The 20,506-nt window shown below is 37.6% G+C and overlaps 1 protein-coding gene across 4 annotated transcripts in view; it reads left to right on the top strand.

Moving 5' to 3' along the window:
- Window positions 1-20,506, top strand: part of SDK1 (sidekick cell adhesion molecule 1) — a 412,574-nt gene that overhangs the window by 175,091 nt on the left and 216,977 nt on the right. The gene's annotated exons all lie outside the window — the stretch shown is intronic.

The raw sequence follows: 20,506 nt of genomic DNA, 5'->3' as shown, positions 1-20,506 counted from the left end.
CTGGATTACTTTATTTGAACATCATATTTTTATTGTGAAGAATGTAGATCTGTATATGCTGTTTTACTTTCTGAAATGGAATTTTAATTAAATGGCCATATAACTTACTGAAGATTATGATATGAAATAGTAAGAGGTGATTTTAACAGAAAACAGGAAACATTAGTTTCCCCAGGATCTAGACGTAAGTGGCAGTGCTAGAAGAATTCAGCAACTGCACTCTTGTGTGTAAGTATTCTGGGTCTATAGTGTGGGTATGTGTTTAAGCAGAAAAATCAATCTTTTTTTGAATTAAAATAATAAAAAGAAGGATATAATCTTTGATTCTAAGACATGCTTGAAATATCTGAAGTTTATGCAGCGTATTTGTTCATTCATTGCAATGCACAGAAACATACCTTTGATAAGCAGATACTTTGAAGCCACAAGGTCTGAATCCCTTGAATATTCCTTCCTAGGTCAGACAAGGTTTGGTATTTTATTAGAGCTGCAGTATGGATGCAGAACATAGCTCCTTGTTTCTCATATATGATACAATCATCTTGTATCAGATTTGTTTAATAACCTGATCGTGCAAAGTATTAAATATTCTTGACTTCTTTTAAAGTCAGGAATTGTGGCACTGTCTCTAATTATCTGACAACATTTTCAGAATTCTTGTCAAGTTCTGTCGTAAAGGAATGACAGTTGACAATCAGTTTTGGATAAAATAATGTTTACTCAGTCTTCTTTGCTGTATCTTCTTCACCACGTATTGTCTATGACACGTCATGTTCTCTTCTTGCACCTTGTCTTAGGAGACTTAATTTACATACACAATAGCGACTGCCTGCTGTCTGTTGTGTGTGTACTGCATACATTTTGATGTCGGATGAATGGATGCGGTAAGTAGGATAGTGACTGTAGAGTAATTCTCATTCTGAAACGTACTAGGAAGCCAAAGGATGATCTAGGAACCCTGGCAGCAATTTAGGTAAGTTCATGTGCTGTGCCTCAGGCAAACACTGATTAATGAAATGGCACGGTACCTAAGCAGCTTCGGAATCTGCTGAGAGAGGCTGTTTATGGCAGATACATTGCGTATTTGGACATTAATTGTCTGCAGTAACAGTGCACCAGAAAGTTCCTTATAATTCTGTAATTCCAAGGCATAAATATATGTGCAAGAAAAGCCAAAACATGTTCATTTCTTTCTGGATGGAGCAGGAAGGGACATACGTGATGTGATGCCACCTGTCCCTAGTTTCCCAGCCCTGCCCTTTTCTGTTACTGTATATTTATGTGTACTTCCAGGATGTAACGAGCCTGACCAGTTAACTCTTGGAGTCAAGCAGGAATGTCTGCTTTCCAGACATGGTCAGAGAACAGACAGGCTTTTGGGACTTCCTGGCAAGATTGTGGTGACACACTTCCAAAATAACAGGAATAGAAAGAAATGTTAGAAGACATGGAAGACTTGACTTGCTGCCTTAAAAAGGCCTAGCAACTGAAGGGAGCTGTGATACAGGATTTATTCTGACTAACTCTGCATCTATAAGATGTGGTTCTTAAATTTGCAGCTGAGCTTTTCCAGAGGCAGGGGCAGCTGATTCAGCAAGGGGCTTAATCCTGCATTTAAACTGAAGTGAGACTTTACGTCCAGTTACTGGTGAAATGATGAGAATCTGTACACTCCATACTTTTTGAAGTATCCAATTAAAACCGGAGAAATGCAGATAGCTTGATTTTGTTACAGTAATAACATTCTGGCTTGTCTGTAAGACCAGCTCTGTGTTTGCCTTTCATCTGCACATGCTCTGATCAATATCTGCAAGCCAAAGCAGTTACTCGAGTCTCTGCAGAAATCCCCTCTCATGCCCGATATTTCTGCTTCCAGTCTTGAAATTGAATTCCTCCCAGCACCTTTAGTAACTACGGCACAGCGGCTGCATGTGGACATGGGTGGTCATTGGCCTCTTTCATTAGAGTTTTCTTTTGCAGCTCAACTTCCACGGAATTCCCAACTTGTAGTGTTTGCATTTTAAAGTCCAACTTTAAGTCCTCATTAATTAGCTCTACATTTTACGTATATAGCTACAACTTCCATTTTTGCTATCGGAAACCAAGTCCTACATGACTTGCTGTATGTTTGTAATACTAACTTTTTAAAAGTTAGTATTCTTAAAAAGAAGGTACTGGCCAGAGATTTTGGGAGCATTTGGATGTTTTTATAGGCTGATAGAGAAGCACACAGATGTTTGCATGTAGCTGCAGACCTGTTTAATGCCGTGTAAAAAGTGTGATTGTCCTGTTCTCCTGTAATTCACAACATTTGCAGCAATTGTTTCAGTTGTTAAAAAATACCTCAGAACTTCAAAAAAGTTTAAAGGCTGAAGCAGAGAAATCAAAGAAAGTATAATGAAGACATTAGGACTTATCCTGGGAAGACCGTTTTGTATTCTCCTTATAAATACCAGTCTGCTCATGTGCATGTCATACTTCAGATCTATTTATGTAATTGTTCAAATCTTCTGAATTTGGCTGGTGTATCAAGTGGTCAGATGCAGCTGGGTCAGTATCAGTTAGGGGAACCAAAATGTGTCTTTAGTCATAGAAGATGCAATTGATATTTGCCCTAGTTGACAAGAAATGTATTGCAGTTTTCCATTTTTATTTGTTTTCATCGAGGGATTAGATTAATTCATACAATCATATATAGACTGAGCACATATACATATTGCTGTCAGCTTGTATGCATAATAGAAGGCAGCAGAAAACCCCAAAACATTGATCATATGTTTGCTTATGCTGATTTTGAGAATTATGACTTTGTTAGATACTAAATTCCAGTTCATAATTCAGCAACAAAAAAACTTATTCTTCCATATTGGGAAAAAAAGAGACTTTCTGTCTTCTATTGTTGTTCCAGAATGACATTTTATGTCATACTTCGGTGAACTTTCTCTATAATACTTTATAGTAAATAAGTTGATTCCTTTCCCATGGAAAATTCCCAGTGGTGGCCCCCCTTATGTATAGGTGATGTACTTGTTTTGGGAGGTATACAGGAATACTTCGGCCTTGGGTTTTCCAACTGAAATCAGTATCTTTGAATAGGAATCATAGATCTTTTGAGAAAAAGTTTGCAAAGACATAACTTTTTCTAGATGGGGCTTCACTCTCATCAAGTAGGAGAACTTCTGCAGTATTACACATAGCTTTGGATAGAGTTGCTAATTCACCTTGAGATTTCTAGTCATTCCACCATACTGTTGTTATTGTAAAATGCTGCTGAGAACTGCAGTACCGTATCTAAATTCAAACTTATCTAATGCAACCTGCTTTTCTTCTGCATATTTTATGTGTGTGACTTAAAAATAATAGCTTCCCATTTGCCCCTGTTAACACTGCATTTTCTTAATTCCAAGTTACGCCAGCCTGTGGTTTTTATAGTCATAATGCTTTGTTTGTATATTGGTGCTAAAAATAAATTTAAAAGGGGAACAACAGAACAGTGGCATGGACTGTATTAAGCTAAGTAATTTTAAAGAATAAATGCATAAAAAAATCTACTTATTCAAGCCCTTCCAGAAAATGAACTGTTTAAATTTATTTCCTGCAGTAAGATTCTTTGAGTACTATCTTTTCAGCAGCTCAATTGCAAACACCAGAAAGTGAATTGGAATGCTTCCACTTATGGAAACTAAGAACGGTCTTATCACATGAGATGCTTTCTATGGAATGCAAATGTTTACCATACATCTTTTGAATTTTTCTCATCTGTGAAATATTTCATTGAAAATAAAAAACACTCATCCAAATCCTTCTTTTTGAAAGCATCTTGAAGGACAAAACAAGCAGCCTGGATTATGGCCATACACCATTGCTATTCAATAAAAGTCAAACTGCAAAGACTGCAGTAAACAAAAAGTTATCATACAACCAATTCTAATATCAGCAGTATCTAAACCGTGGAAAGTTTTACGAGTTTTACAACTGCTAGTTATCTAGTGTATACATTCATATTACTGCCCTTCGTTGCGTGGATTTAGAATTGCTTAATTGATTCATCATCTCCATAAAGCAAGCAGCTAATGAAGATTTTCTTATCTCATGGAGCCAGTGCTTTTGAAAAAGAAGGATCCCAATTTGGTCTGTCTTGATGCTTTGAAGTTCTGAGTGGCAATGGTATGCTGCATAGTAACAAACAGGGTATTTTCGGTGGCTATAGATCTTTTTCGTTAGACTTGGAGGCATAGAAAAGGCTGGAATGAAGCAACAGGTTGGAGCTGTTGGTTTCAAAATTGAGGGGAAGGAGACAAATCAAATGCATGGCTTGGTGAAAAAAATTCTGTATTTTTAATCAAATAGATTTCATATCAGTATACTGCATAATATAAGAATTAGTTCTCCTTTTTTACATCTACTTCCTGGAAAACGCTGATAACAGAGATATTTTTAGAGCACTATATTCTCAAATTAGTAGGTTTTTTTAGAGTTGTAAAATACCATTTATGCAGTTTGGTCAGGTATAAGAAAATGTTTTAAAGAAACAAACAGTGAAGATATATAATTGAAAGTGTGATATTCTATAGTTACGTATTGTAGGAAGGATAATGATGCCATTATTTTGTCAAAGGTATGATTAGAAAAATCCATTTTCCATTCTAATTCCTTTTAATTTACGAATATATTTACAAGGATAGTATATATGTGCTCATAAATATGTATACAATTCTTGTATAGTATGCAAATAATGTAGTACAATTCTTGTGCTTCTTAAGGTAATGCTTAGATCTGTTAAACTTTTATGAATGGTACACACACTGCACCAGGTAATACATATTTATGAACAGTACACACATTACAAAGTAATATGCAAAATAGTCCACAAATATCTGCAGGCCTTTAAATATCAAGTGCCAGAAGGCCATGTAATGGCCTAACATCGAATACTACAAATACTACTGTTAGAAAATGTTAAATCATTCATTGTGTTGCAAATACCTATCTACCAAACAAAATACCACTTTTGTGACTCCAGATATCAGAGCTGACCAGGAAATGGAGAGGCTTTGCAAATAAAATTCCTCTTCAGTGCCGTGCTCAACATCCTTCCCTTAACACAAAACGATTTCTGTTCCTGGGCCTAGTGCACTTGAAACATTATTGAATGTCATTGGAAGAAATTCTACAAAAAACTAGGCTTGTCTAAATGGCTTCTTTACACGTGTTTAGTTACTTTAATTAGTTATGTAATTCTACTGAATAATTATCTGCATGTGGAATTTGCATTAATATTTAGTATATAATTTACTCAGGTGTTCTGGGTGGCTGTGTTCCTGCTATGCTGCTGTCCTTGTCTGCATATAGCTACAACAGAAGTTTATCAATGTTTTCATAACTCTAAAAGAGAGCATCAACTGCCTTTTTTTAGTTTAAAGAACAAGAAATCGATGGGCAAGGAACCCCAGGCAATGCAAAGGAACACATTTTTTGTCATGTTCTCCTGTCGTACAGTAAATGCGGAAAACAATCAGAAATCTTCTTCACCTCTCTCCCTCCTTCCCCATGCTTTCTAGAGCAGGGAAAGAGAGTCTGGCTTCCAGACATGGGTCCTGGTGTGTTCCGATCTTCTGGCATCACCCAGGACACACAGAAAACTCTGGTTTTAATGTTCTTCATTCCCTCCATCCTGATTTGGAGTGTTAGGAGATGAAGAAATCTCTTCTTTCTAGCAGCTACACTAGCAAGCTTCTAGATTACTTTCCCATGAGCTCCCCGAGTCAGGGGTTTGCCTTGGGATTTCTGTTGGATGACTGGAGTCGTACAGATGGGACTTGCGAGCAGATGCAACAAAGAGCAAAAGGCAAATGCTCGCTCAGAGCACCCATCGCTGGGCTGCTCCCCGAGACGCTGAAGCCATGGAGGCGCAGGGAAGCATAATCAAACATGATTTAGCTTCACTTTGAAAAAGGCATGCTTTGAGAGGCTTAATTTACTTCATATCAATTTTCTTTTTAACTCAATATCTTTTCAAGGCCACAAACCATATCCTGAGCATCAGAAGTGCTCTCCAGTCTGCTAGAATGATAGAGCATTCAGTGTTGCTGAGGTAATAAATTGGAAATAAATAATAATAAAAAACATGAGAACATGACCGTGCTTTTGAAAACAAGCAGTATTTCATCTTTATTACATATATGATTATCCCTCTTACTTGATGTCATACCTTAAATTTGATTTCTTAATCAATGGGCCAGGTGAAGTTTATCTAGGTTACATAGAGAACCTACTGAACAATTTTGGAATTGTTAGCAGTTACCTTGGGGAATGAATGCAGAATGTGAGCTTGGGATGCAAAACAGCAGGAAATGTCATGCCTATTTTTAGGAAGGGGAAAAAAGCTGGAAATTAAATGTCAGCCAGCTTACCTCTCATTCCTGGAAAAATACTCTAATAAGCAATGAAAGAAAGTAAATCTAATCTTCTAAACAATAAAGAAAGGTCATTTAAGAACATATACATATATATATGTATCAGAAATGGATTGTGTTGAACCCTTTGGCAGTTTGGTAGCAGGCTTTGTAGATACGAGTGCAGCAGCAGATGTCACACATCTTAATTTCGGCAAGGCTTTTGATACCGCCTTGTAAGTTGTAAGTCTGGTCTGCCAGAAGTGACTAAGAAAACGACGGAAAACTGGAGAATTGTACTTTGACAAGAGTTATCAGCAGTTCACTGCTAAAATGAAATAATTTTTAAGATCTGCAAGATGTGCCAACCAGCAGCCTTGGAAGATGTTCATTCTGGTTTGAGTTTGCAGTGATTCAAAGGTTAGTATTTGGAAAAAGTCAAATTCTGAGCAAAACCATTAGTCATCTTACAACAGCCCAAAATGTTGACAAAAAAAAATTGAAATAAGCTATTTTAAAATATCAGTCTTTCCTAGTATAAAAACCAGATACATCAAGTTGTAGCATTCTCCATTCAGGTCAGGATGCAATGCACAGAATGTAATAAATCCATTGCCAATATTTACTGTGCTAAAGCATCAATGCATACTAGAAAAGTCTAATCATTTTTTGCCTGTATCTTTATACCACACTGAAAACTGTATGTCGGGTCCCTATTATAGTACGTTGCATACTAAAATCTGCCTTCTTTATAGGGCTGCTGGGTGCACGGTTAATAGAAAAGTGGTTTAGTAGAAACTACTCTGTTTAGACACTTACTGAATCATGCTTCCTGCTATTTCATATTGCAGAAATTTATCTTTTGTTCGTTACTACTGAAGAACGTTTGCATGTATCCAAAGTTTTTTAGACTTCTCTGAGATCTGCTACAACCAGAGTAATTAGAAGTAGCTACTTATCGGTAATTCTTACAGATGATAATACAGACCATAGCCACAATGGACCACTCTGAGGTTACATTTTGTTTTCTTGAGGTCAAGATGGTGGATTATTGTTTCAAAAAGTACTGCAAATTGATATGTGGTGGCTGTAAACATGCACAGTTTCCAGAGCTTTGAGACTTAAATTTGCAGAAGACTGATAGAATGTTGTCCATCTATTTCAACTGCAGATCCTTAGGACAAAAATTATGTGTAATTTCTTTTTAATATATGAAAAATACTTGTATTTTAAGGACATTACGGTCTCCAAGTAAGCATATAATCATTAAATATTCACAGTGTACAACATTTAATGTGCACAGCATTGAATACACCAAAGAATAATGCCATAATTATAGCTCTAGTAATAATTATGCTTTATTGTTATATTCCTTACTCTTTTTATCCCACAGTCAGTATAAGCTTTTAAGCAGATGCCTTGGTTTTGCCCTTTGCAGCTTATAGGCAGGTCAGTGCTGTGTTGATTCTGCAGTTATTGTCAGCTATTCAGCAATCTCATTTTTCTTTTACTGTTTTGGTAGAGATGAAATGCAAAGTTTTTAACCTTCTGCTTCCCTGCAACTTACTTGACTGTTGGAAGCAAAGCTTAAATAGGAGAGCAGGCATATCCTCAACAGCAACACACTTTTCTTCTCCCTGGAGTTGTTGAAGCAACTGACTAAAGAATGGAACACAGTCAGTGTGAAGACACTAATAAAAGGGCTAGAGTAAAATACGAGTAGTGTCATTTTTAATTAACAATAGCTTAGATTCTGTAGCTCAAGCCTCCAAACAGAACCCTGTCTTGTAGATACAGAATATATCACAGGTGTTGTAATATAGGTAGAGGGTATCTATAGATATATACACCTTCCTATAAATCTGTTCTATAGATATATAATATATAAAGAGGTATATTCAATACACATTTATACATATATATCTATTTCTCTCCTGGAATCACAAGTTTATGTGAACCCATATCCAGACATGAAAAAAAAAAAAAAATAATCATACAAGCATGGAGTTTGGTTCTGGATTTTTCTGCTCTGAGATGATGGGAGAACTGGAATTTGTCATGAGAAGATAAATTATTGTTTATAAGAGTCAATGCAATGCTGTACAAAGTAGTACAGCCATGAAGAAATAAATGGGATCTGGCACAATGTAGACACATTTACAAAGGTTCCTCCTAAAAGTCTAAAGCTTACCTAGCAGTTTGTTCTGATTGTCCACATCTGCCTCCGGTTTCTTCCAAATTTGTCGGACAAAATTAGTCCCACTGAGCAGAGGGTACAAGTAGGAGTTCCCACAGTCTTTGTGGGAGTCAGATGTTGGGTTAGCTACCCCGCTGCTAGAAATCCTGCTGCCAGCTGGGCACAGCTGAGCTGGGTTGGGTTCATCAGCTCGTAGTTATCTCCAAATGAGCTGCAGGTGCTGCCACTTGCTTGGCTACACAGTCGGGGAGGTGGAGGAATTCCGCCAGAGCTCTGAAGGTTTGGGCTGACTGCTGGAAAACCAAAAGGCTGCTTTGAGAGAGGATTGAAGGCAGAATGGGAAGTCTTCTAGAACATTTTGTGGCTGGAGGCAGCGAAGGAGGGCAGTGAGGCTTTATGGTCAGTGCTAAAGAAGATAGTGGTACAGCTTGAATTGTGGTTATGGTTGGGTTATTTTGGTTTTGCTGATGGTGGGGAGATTTGGTTGCATAGTAGGGTTAGTGTTGAAGAAGATAATGGTGCTGCCTGAAAATATATATATATATTTAATGATAGTGGGAAAATTTAGGGGTATAAGATGCAGCTTGTGAGAGAAAAGGCCTTGTTAGTTCTGCTACTCAAAATAGCGTGTTTGTCTTCCCAGGGTCAGGCTCCGCTTTGCTATGCAGGCTGTATTTGTGCTCCAGTAGTATGGTGCAATAGAGCAGCTGTTGGTTTAATGCTGACTAGTTGGCCTCTGCACCATTTTACCCTGTCAGGTAATTTCAGTTGAACAACAAACATGCATAATTTTACATTTGTTGGTACTACAAGTAAATGTTTGCAGAAAATAATGGGAATGTGGAAATGTTAGGCATGTAGAATTACAATTGTGTTTTAGCAAATGCTTTATGCCCTTTGTTTCTTAAAGTACATTCTTAGTTGAAAGCAGTCCCAAGGCCCCATTTTAAATCTACATTAAGTAAATGAAATATGGTTTAAAGCAAAAAACCATCGAAATTCAGAGTTTGGGAATTTGCTCATCTGTATTCACAGGTCATCTTAATATTATCCTTTTATATACTGCTGCAAGGTCCCATAAGTGGGTTCGCTGGCAGTTTGTCTCAGCGTTGGTTCGTGTAGCGTGCTCTGAGCAGCGTGGGCTGTGCATTTATAGTTACCACTCTCATGGGCTGGAAGCATGTGTAGCAGAAAACAATGGTGGGGGTGGAGGAGGAGGATTTCGGTTGGCTCAGCAACCCTAGGAAACCTACAGCTGCTTTATATGGGGGGAAGGGAGTTGTTTCTTATGAAAATGTTTTATACTGATGTTGTTCTTGCCATAGAGTTTACCAATAAATATAATTTTGATACATCCTTGAGGCATCAGAGATTACACTTCTGAGCAGCAATAGGAACATAGAAAAAAAATTTCCATTACTGAAGTGTTCAATTTTGATGGAGAGTTTTTTCCTTCAGTTTCTAGTGCTATTGGAATGAGAAGTTCCTCTAAACTGACAGTCTTTCTGCTGCTTTAGGAGGGAAACCAGTGAGATGGTGCCACTTCTGCTCTTGCGAGCTTAACTCGCATTCTCTTCTCAAATATTCTTTTCCAGTTGCCACTCTGTAGTGACGAGTAAAGAAAGAGAGAGGAAAGGGTATGTGTTATGCTTATGCCCTTTTGAGTGAAGTCATCTAAACTGAGAATGCTGAAATTATTTATAGAGCAGTATTAGGTCTTAAAACTTGATTCTGTGATTATAACAATCCCTACTTTTGTGTCGGTGCTCCGAGCTCATTTGAGGCACCAGGGGACAGAATAAAGTGTCTACTTCAAAAACTCAGGCTGCTGAATGAGCTGAAGGAAGAACTTGAGTTGACAGAGGGATCAATCAAGCAGCAGCTCTGACACATCTCCCGAGATGCGTATCTGTGTGTTTTAGTGTGGATGTGTGCCCTCTCCTCTGCTCGTTCCTGTTCACAAGGATGCAATTAGAAATGAGCCATGCCATGATTTTCTTTTCCCCAGTGGTGTCTCTAACTTCACAGAGACTGTACTGAGCTGAAGTGTAGACTTGTACTTATTAACTGTGGGCCTGCGTTCCTGACTAATTGTTTTAGCTTTAAGAAAAGTTACAATCCCTGGGCACCTGTTTAGCTCCTGTTCTGGGTTAAATATTAAGCACTCACACAATGCGCTTTTACTACCCCAAAACTAGGGTACCAGCTGAACTTATTTCTGTCCTTTGTATAAAGATTCCTACCAACAAATGAGAATTCATCTTAAGTGCTACAAACCTGCAAGAAGCTGTCTTTCTGTTTCTTTATTTTTACTAAAGTTAATAAAACTGGTTGCAGATGGTAATTTTTCTGATTCTTTTACATGATTCAGGAAGGGCTGCAGTATACCCAAATATATGTTTTAATTCCTAGTTTATTCTAGAATACAGGGAAGAAAAGAAGTCTACCTAACTGCCCTGTGTGACTGTCTTGTTCAGTCTCTCCTATCAGTTAACTCTGTTTTGAAGATTTGATTCTGAAGTTTGGATGTCACTGTCATAGCTTCAGTGCTTAGGCTCTTGTACAACCCTCTTTTGTCATTCTTTTGTACAATATTTTCATCTTAGGAGTTAAGAGGTTAATTTTCACATTTCCTTTAGCAAAGTAGCCTGCAGGAATTGTTTGAGCATTTTTTCTATTTTCCACATTCTGAGTTCAGTAACAGGATTAAGAACTTGGAAGTTAAAAATGTAAACGTCTGTCTAATTAAAGGGATTGGCTGTCAGGGTTGCATTTTTTTCTTTCTCATTAGTATTCTGTTCATTCTGTTTTCTTTCCCTATCTCCCTGTTCCCTACACACTCAGCTTGTAATAAAACTTGGTTCTTGAATGTAAAGAAGTGTGTTAATGCACCTGGGAAAAACATGTACAGGAAGGAATTGAATTTGTTTCTATCTAACCTCGGTAAGATATAATGGAATGTTTCATTGTTTATCTTTACAGTAATAATCAAAGCATCCTTTCAACGCTCATAAGGATTGCTTAAGAAGAAAATTAAGTAAATGTATTTATTTGTTTTCTCCAGAAAAACAATCTCCTATTTTAAGTTTATACCTCTGCAGCCAAGTGATAAGGACTTTTTAATGTTTTCCTGCATCTATCTTTCCATTTTAATGTGTTGCAGGATTAGAGGATAGCTGATGCTGCCGTTGTGTAAATGTGAGCAAGTAGAGATCCTCATTACAGGGCGAAGGGGATAAAAAGAGTCAGTAACTGAAGGTGATGGAACTGTTGTGTCTACTGTCCATTAACTCGGTAATAGCACCTCTTCTCCAGATGAGGGGAATCGCAGGGAGCAGCATTTTGCTGCGTTGCAGGAGCAAATCCCTAAAACCTCTGCAGCAGAAATGTCTGCAAGAGAGGAGATAAATATGTGAAGACAGATTGCAGCAAAGACTTTGGGGGCATCAGAGGTTTTCTGTTCTGGTCTAACTATTATGTAGAATTACTTGCCTCAGCAAGATGTTGAGCATTCTGTTCGCAACCCCGGAAACATAAACGAGGCTGGTAATACGCATGCGTCTTTCCCAGGATTTGTGAGTCCTTTTGCTGTGTAACTCATAGCTGAGTGTTTCTTCAGCACTGAAAATAAAAATGCTCTGCAAAGCATATTGTAGCCGTAAAATCAAAGAAACCAAACTGCTTCTACTGGCACTTCAGGGTTTCATTTGCCTGCTCAGTAAGCATAGTGTTTATGGATCATCCAGCAAATGTAAACAAGGCAGTCTCTCAGATGCATGCTCCGTGTTGCGCTTCATTAGAGGGAACGTGTGCTCGTAGCCTCAGTATTGGAAGGGAGGGAGCTGGAATTTTCTGCCTTTTGTGTCACTTACTTATGGGGCTCTTTCTAAAGGAGAAGTTGTTGTCACTCTACCAGAGGACTGGCAAGATTTACTGCACAAGCTTTGGTCTTCTGGCTTCTTTAAGCTTTACACCAGGAGTCCTGAGTACATGTCGCTGCTCTGCCTCCAGGAAATGTGTGTCGTTAGACTCAGAAGTCAAATAAGCAGTAAGTCATACAAACACACCCATGTATTGATTTCAAGTAATTTTAAAAATAACTGTAGTTGACAGGTTACCTGTTGTCTTGGTTTTGGCTGAAAAAAAACCTCTCCCAAGCTGAAATCAAAAATATCTGTATGGTCTGCTGCCTCTTCACTCGGGTGTTATTTACATTTTATTTGGCCAGTGAAGTGTTCTTTATGAGTTCTGGAATCAAGGGCTGCAATTTGGTTTCCAATACAACATACAAATGGATCCCAAAGGGGAGCTATGGTTCTGAATGCCTAAAGGCTATCTTCCAGGACACTTTATTTTAAAAGATGCTAAAGTTTGCATTGAAGTTTCATAGCCTTCAATATAGGTAGTATTACTTTGCCTGGGAAAGGGGTGGTTTAGATATAATGTTGTTTATCTTCTCAATCTCTTGCATAAACCCTCTCATAACTTTGCTTTCCACCTTTTAGAATTCTGTAGCTTTGCTACACAGCCAACAGCTTTGTGTAGGTTTGCCTCACTTACTGGAAAGAGGTGTTTCTCCTTGCTGAAAAATTTTCAGCCTGTATTATTTCTGACTAGTAGTGAATACCTAACCAAACAGATAAAATGCTATTGATAGAGCAATATTTTCCAGTTATTTACTGTGCCTTGTTTCACACAGTATTGACAGAAAATCATGTTTGAGTAGAAACCATAACATAAAATACTGCTGTAATGTTCATGCAGTTTTCTTTTTATTCCAAGATTTCCAGTGTTTGGCTTCATATGTACGTTCAGCATATAGTTGAATTTATCAAACCTAACTTTGCTTTTATGTCACTGCATGGCCTGTTTATAATAGAAATAGGGAGTCACTACTTCCTTTTAAACTTCTGCTGAAGTTCTGCTTATTTGGTTTTTTTATTAGTGTTTTCTTCATGTTTTATTTTCACTAACTTGAAGGGCTTTGAAACGTTTGCATTGATGGTGTTAAAAAAGTAAGAAAGTCTGTGATTGATTGACTTGAAATTTCTTCCACAATAATAACCAGGATTTTACAGAGTCTGTGGTAGATGTGTTTGTTACTAAATGCATCTGTACTCATTATGAGGGGATTCTGCTGAAAGTAGTAGTGCAATACCATGCGTTACTAGAAGACTAGTGTTTGGAAAGCAATGCTCACCTGCATGGTGTGTATAGTTCAGGAGATGATAAAGCAGTTGAAAATTGGAAAGCAAGACGCTGCTTTACCTAAAGTCATAACAAAATGTCTGATAGTCAAATTGAAATGCAAGAGGGGAAGTAAAGAGTATTAAGATTTAGCACTGACATAATCCTCTGCATCTTTTGAGTGCTAGAGATATTAACTATTTAAGCCTCTAGATAAATTTTTCAGTGTAAAAAGAAATACATACATGTATTATCCTTTTTCTCTCTTGGCAAGCCATGCAGACTGAAAGGCTAAATAACTCACCCAAGGCTACACATCACTGGTGAAACCTGGATAAACGTGGCTCCCGGGCCTGTGCAGCTTGTGCTGCATAGCAGTAGTATATGTCTTAGTGGTGTCTGAGTAGAAATAACTACACAAAATCCCTATTTTGATTTAGACAGCAAACCTAAGATACTGTATAATAATACTGTACAATGAATTTGCAGCCGTAACACAAATGCTCATCTAGGCAAACGGCAGTACTGTACCTGGGTAGTGGTAGCTGTTGTATTGTTCCAGCCAATAAATGTTTAATTATCTTTCATAGTAAAACTCGTCTAAATAAAGTGCTCTCCCCAGAACCACTGCACTAGGGCAGCAGCAGAGGCTGATGCTCGGGTCAGTTGATACTCTTTGGTACTATTAGAGGAGATTAAAGATTTGGTGCTATTTAAAGGAGAAGTAATGCATCTGAAATCTAATAGACTTCTAGACTGTTGGTTCTGGAGTGTAACATTTCCTGCTACTCCTCAAAACAATTGTGTAATTAGTTATGGCTCTACAGATTTTTCAAAGTCTCCTGTTTATTTCAGTATACTCACATTTTGTTAAGTTACTCAAAGGTGTTGAGCGGCTAGTTCACTACTGTTCTTCTGCCTTGTAGGGCTGGTTTGGATGTAGTGTTTGTAAGATGGGTGTAGGTTTTTCTGGCACTAGAAGGAAAAACAAGCCTTTGGGTTGAGCGGTAATGAACAGTCCTTGCAGGTGCTGTCCTCTTGAGGTCTTCCATGTGTGTGTGGCTGTTTTACCTTCTCAGCTATGCAGCTGCCGTTAGGTATTGCTCATATAGCCAGATGATTTCTGTCAGTGCTCTCTGTACTCAGTGTGGCAGTTCTGGATGTATTGATGTGCATGTGTTTAGCTGCTAAAGAAGGACTTCTTTCAACTGAGAAAACTGACCAAATACATTAGCAATATACACTGACCTGTCTGAGAGATGAAATTTTATTTCCAAACTGAATGGATACTTCAGTTACTTTGATACAGGTTTTTGAGGCCCTGAGACTAGATACTCATACAGCAACAGCTCTGGCAAATCTTATTTTCAGATGCACCTGTGTGAAAATGGAGGTGGTTTTGAACAAGATATGTGTGGGATTCAGGAATAAAATGGCAGAGATGGTGCTGAGGCAGGTTCAGGAACATGCATGAGAAGAGGTTGGGAGCATCTAAGTAGGCACAGTTGTGGCGCGTCTAAATATCTCTGTTAAATATGTTGTTAAGGGGTTTTAGTTTTCTTTGTCATTGTTGTATAGTCAATTATCTCTTCAGTGCATTGCCCTGTGACAGGACTGTGCCACTGTTAATTTGTTTTATAGTAAGTGCAGTTCAGTCATGCCTTATACTACAGAATAAAAGTAAATGTATTTCAGCAAAGATACAGTATTCAACAGGAGGCCCTTTAATACTGCACTACAAACCACTATACCACATACCATTATGCTGACGTGTTTCATCAGAAGTGAAGTTATAATTTAATAACGGAAGTTTTCCTTCCACAGTGAAGGGGGGGGGGGGGGGGGATATCAGTGTTTAAAAAAAAAAAAAAAATGACAGCACCTTGAATAATCAATCCAGGAGAAATATAAAGTGGAGCAATATTCATATCTGTCTGTATCTGAAAATTGAACTATAAAATCCCAGATGATTACAAATAGTCTTTGTGTTTACCACCAGTGAAGTCAGCCAGCTGCGTAGATCAACAACCTATGATACTTTTAATCTGCAATGTTTTGTTTAAATAACCCATTTATATTAAAAAAAATCCACTATTCTTCTTTCCAGTGGTTGCTAGCTATGTCCATAGCAACAGATAGTGATGTCGCAAGTGGAGTTCAATGTGTTGATTATATGATAAACTGGAGACAGAGGGAAAGAGATACCCTGTTTACAAATATCTTGAATGCATTCAGAGCTTTATAAGAAGAGGAGACTGGAGAAAATTGACTTATTTTATTCTAAGTCTTTGGTCTGTTGTTGACAGAGATGTATATTTTGTCTTGAAAGTCTGGATTTTTCTTCTAGTTTGAGAACTGCTGTTGCTGGAGTAGCGCACACACTGGTGTGGTTCAGTAAGATAACACCCCAGAGCTGTGATTTAAGCACACACAGGTTCTTGTATCAGCTGTACTAAGCCTTATTGCTTAAAATGTAATGATAAAAAACAAAGGAGTGGCATTGTGCGATAATAATTAAGTTGTATTAAATAAGAATTAAAGCTGCTGAAAACCGGGGGGGGGGGGGGGGGGAGAAAAAATACATTTGGACATAAGTAGTGCACTTAAGAATATTATTCCTTAGTTTGTTACTGTAATTGCTTGCTTCTGGATTGGTAGCATTGTCTCTCACGGCAAACATCTTTCGTGCCCAGTCATGTAGTGATTATCTTGGGTTTTGTTTTGTGGGTTTTTTAATCTGTAGACCAGTAATTGCTTGATATGAGCATGGTTTTTAAATATGTTTGGGAGAATTCATCTGAGCATCCTATCTGGGAGCCTCTGTCTCCAAAGGCTAAAAATAAGCTTTTCCGAGGGTGAACTGCTAAGATTTTTATAACAAGACTCAATAATTGATGATTCTGCCTAAATCTCAGATACTTTTTTTTGGTAACAGTTCTGTACACATATGAAGACACTTGTGACAAATTTTTGGGGGTTTTGACTGTTTTTCTGTGTGTCATGTTTTCTAGATCACTTCTTGGGGTTGGATGGTTGGAGGCAAGGGCGGTGAATTGTTCTGATGTAGTTCTGGGTTTGGTTATTTTTTTAATTTTTATTATTCTTGACTAGCCCACGTGTTTAAATCCAGTAGCCAAAACTGAGCGTAAGCCACACTGGGCGAGAAACATAGTTATTTCCTAAATTTTCCAACGGTGCTGCTGTTCTCACTCTCTTGTGAGGTTTGTCTGTTTTGCAGTCAGTTATTCCTTCTGAAATACAACGTTTTGAACTTGTTTATCGAACTGCAAACCTCAGGCTTGTGGAGAGGCTTGAACAGGTCTTCTGCATTTGGAATTCTAATTCTCTTTTGCAGAGTCTTTGGAACTTTTATCTGCAGGTTTAGTAAGTGAAATCTATATTCAGTCAACAAACACCTATGAAAACATTAGGTAATGCCAGGCCAAAGACAGACCCTGTGGGTTTCTACCTGATAAAACTTTCCAGTCAGGTAGTGGATTACTGATGATTTGTCAAGTATGGTTTTTCATCCACTTCCATTCCAGGCTTACACTTGCTTTACATGAAACAGGTTTTGTGTAATGTATTTGTGAACAAGCGTGGAGAACAGTGTCTATAACCTTGTCAAACCAAGACCTTGCAAACTCCGAAACTAGTTCCAGAGAATAGGTAAGCCAAGCTTAAAACATGGAAATTCTGCCACTGCTCTCATTTTCTCCTGGAAATGTATCTGCTAAACCTGTTGATAGCCAGTGATCCTTCGTTCCATGATAGTGTTTGGCCTCTGCCTGGCAATTAGGACTGCCTTCGTTATTCTTGTGTCATCTTGGGATGCTTTCGTGACTAGAAATTCCGGTCACTTCCCAGAAACACATGTGCCATGGCATAGCTAGAGAAACAGCAGTATAAACTAGCACTGATTGTAAAATCAAGGCATTCATTTGTGTAGTTATACTTAATATTCAGTGGCTGTGTCAGTATAAAATTGTCATTAGTAGATGGTGGATTTGCAGTAACAGCATATCTGGAACCTGAAATCTAGATTTCAGTTTTGTGAAACTGGCATCCAGTCACAGCTCTTAGTGCTTTGTCGCCATGGGCATGTTGCTCTGTGATTGCGTCCTGAAAACACAGACTGTTCATGGGAGACACATATTTAAATAATTTTGATTAATAATGCCCCATCAGAATTGGAAGACACATGGGTGGTGAAATGCTCACTCTGTTAAGCCATGCATGCACTACTCTGAGTCAGGATTTCACTTGAACAGCTGTTTTTAAATGCAGTGTATCTGTATGTTTTTCCGAAAGGGGAAATCCATGGGGGAAGTCTTTCGTTAATTACACTGTTATAACTCTAATCTCTCCCGTTTCTATTAACATCACTGTTAGTTGTGGAGGAAGATCGGTGCCTGCTGTGTAACGTGGACAAAAGTTTCTAAAAGATGAACAGAGGTTTTCCAGTTCAAAATGTCTTGTAAAGAGGGATTGATACTCGTATTAGCTGGAGATAATATTGGAAAAGAGGCTTTATGAGGGTCTTTGTGCTAAAATATCACACGCTGGTTCATGAGCAGATGGCAGCCCTCTAAGAGAAAGTCTAATCAGGTTTCTCTCTGATTTTCATTTTATGATGTTTTTATAACCTAGTACTATGTATTTATTGAGTAATCTGGTAGACTAATAACCTAACAAAGATCCACTTGGAGAGTAGATTTTAGTATTTTAGCATAAAAACCGTTATTAATGGAAATCCACCTATTTAAGATACTGAAGAGTTCATTTGCAACATTTTAATAAATGATGCAGTTTTCAGTGCAGGAAAAATTTGTTTAACTCCAAAAACTTTGTCTTAAATGCCTTAATAATGATATCCCCTTTGGAAAATTCCCTTTACTTCTAAAGGTCTGATTCATGTTTCACTGATGTTAACAGAATAATTTCCAGAAGCTTTAGATCAAACTTAGAGATCATTTGCTCCAGATATTTTTTTATAGTACTTGGACAATTGGGAAGGCTGCAGTTAAAAATCCCAGTGTGTTTCTAACTGCTGAATTCTGGCTGCAATAAATGGAAGTGATGAAAATCTCATTAGGTGCCTGCGTACATGTTTGGATGCTTAGAAGAACTGGGTATGTAAAATGACTTGTCTCCATCATCACTGCCTTATCCCATCCTGTCAGGCCATAGCCTTTGTTTAGGCAGCATGTCATAAATGTAGCTTGTAGTTTCAAAAGCTTTGAGATCCATCTGTTCTGGTCTCTGGTTGCTTCTGTAGTGAAGGTGTCACTGAAATGCTTGTAGGATATCATAATACTGAACTGACTGTTATAACTGCCTACCACTCGCAGGCGTTTATGTTGCTGTTTGTATATTAGCTGTGGTTCCCGACAGGCTTCCACTGAGCTCCAGAGAAACTTTAAAAATTCTTTTATTAAAACTGCAGATTTAAACTGCTCCTTTCCCAATGCTTAAGAAATCCCGAAGGATCTGTCTGCTTAGTTTACTTGGTGGTTGTTCCCATCTTGAAAATGTTAGCTTGAATTAAATTCGATATTGCTTTAAAAAGCAATATTTATATTTTTCATGCATTTGATGCTGGGTATGAATCACTGACAGGTCCATTCCACCTGCTGCAGTTGTCTTCCTCAAATATGCAGGTAAACTGAGCAGCCTGGAATCCGATTTTCCTTGGAACATTAGGGTGGTGCTGTCATAATTTAGAAGTTATATCATACAAAGAAAAAAAAAAACCCAAAACAAACCCAGGAATACATGTGAAGCCCATTTTTGAGTGCTCTGTGCAGCTGTTGTGCAAAAAGTGGCTGCAACCCTGGTAAGGGCTGGGGCGTGAATCTTCAGATGGCTTAGAAATATTGGAATTAATGAGTCCTTAAAATGTGACTAATTGATTTTGCTGATGCATGAGGCTCATGCTTGATCTAAATAACACTCCCATAATCTGCAGCCTGTGAAGACTCATGTCTTGCTCTGTACCTCTCTTTAGTTAATGAAATTCAAATGCTGTTTTTCCCACAGAACTATTAAGATATCAGTAACTCATTTTGGGGTTTTAAATTTAAAATTTATGTGATGTAATTGATGACCCCAAAAAGTTGTCTTCAGTAGTTGCTTTGTTTTCCTGTCTTTTTCTCTATACAAATTAATATCAAACTTTTTGCACTAATTTGGACATGTAATTCACAACGTTTAGCCCTTTTGCACTGATCTTTTCCTATCAGTGATGTGCTAATATTTATTTAATCTTGAAAATTTACTTAATTTCACTCACAAATTTGTTCACATTCCAATAAACACTTGTGTAACTCACTTCATTTTAAACAATCTTCTTACTAAATACATTTTAATTCCCTCTACTCTTGACTAGTATATAATGAATGTAATGATTTAAATGTCAAAATTTCCAGCCAATTTAATACAGGTAGTAACAGCATGCATCTCACCAGTATTTAAAGATCACCTTTAAAACTCTGGGTGCAGTTGCAGCTGGCATCAAAGCAGTCTGAAATATCTTTCAGTGTTTTTAAATAATCTTTCTAATGCTGCTTTCTATAGAAATGAAGTAGAAATGAATGTAAATCTCATTGTCTTTTAATATTCAATTATTAGCACTTTGTTGGAATTTTATCTTTATTTGCTTTATCAAATGTCATATTAATTGCATTTTATATCCCCACTCTGTAAATCTATCACAGTTACTTTGATT

Source organism: Falco cherrug, chromosome 4, assembly GCF_023634085.1.
Source record: "Falco cherrug isolate bFalChe1 chromosome 4, bFalChe1.pri, whole genome shotgun sequence".
NCBI lineage: Eukaryota > Metazoa > Chordata > Aves > Falconiformes > Falconidae > Falco > Falco cherrug.
The sequence above is the reverse complement of the archived record's forward strand: the minus strand, read 5'-3'. Positions and strand labels throughout refer to the sequence as shown.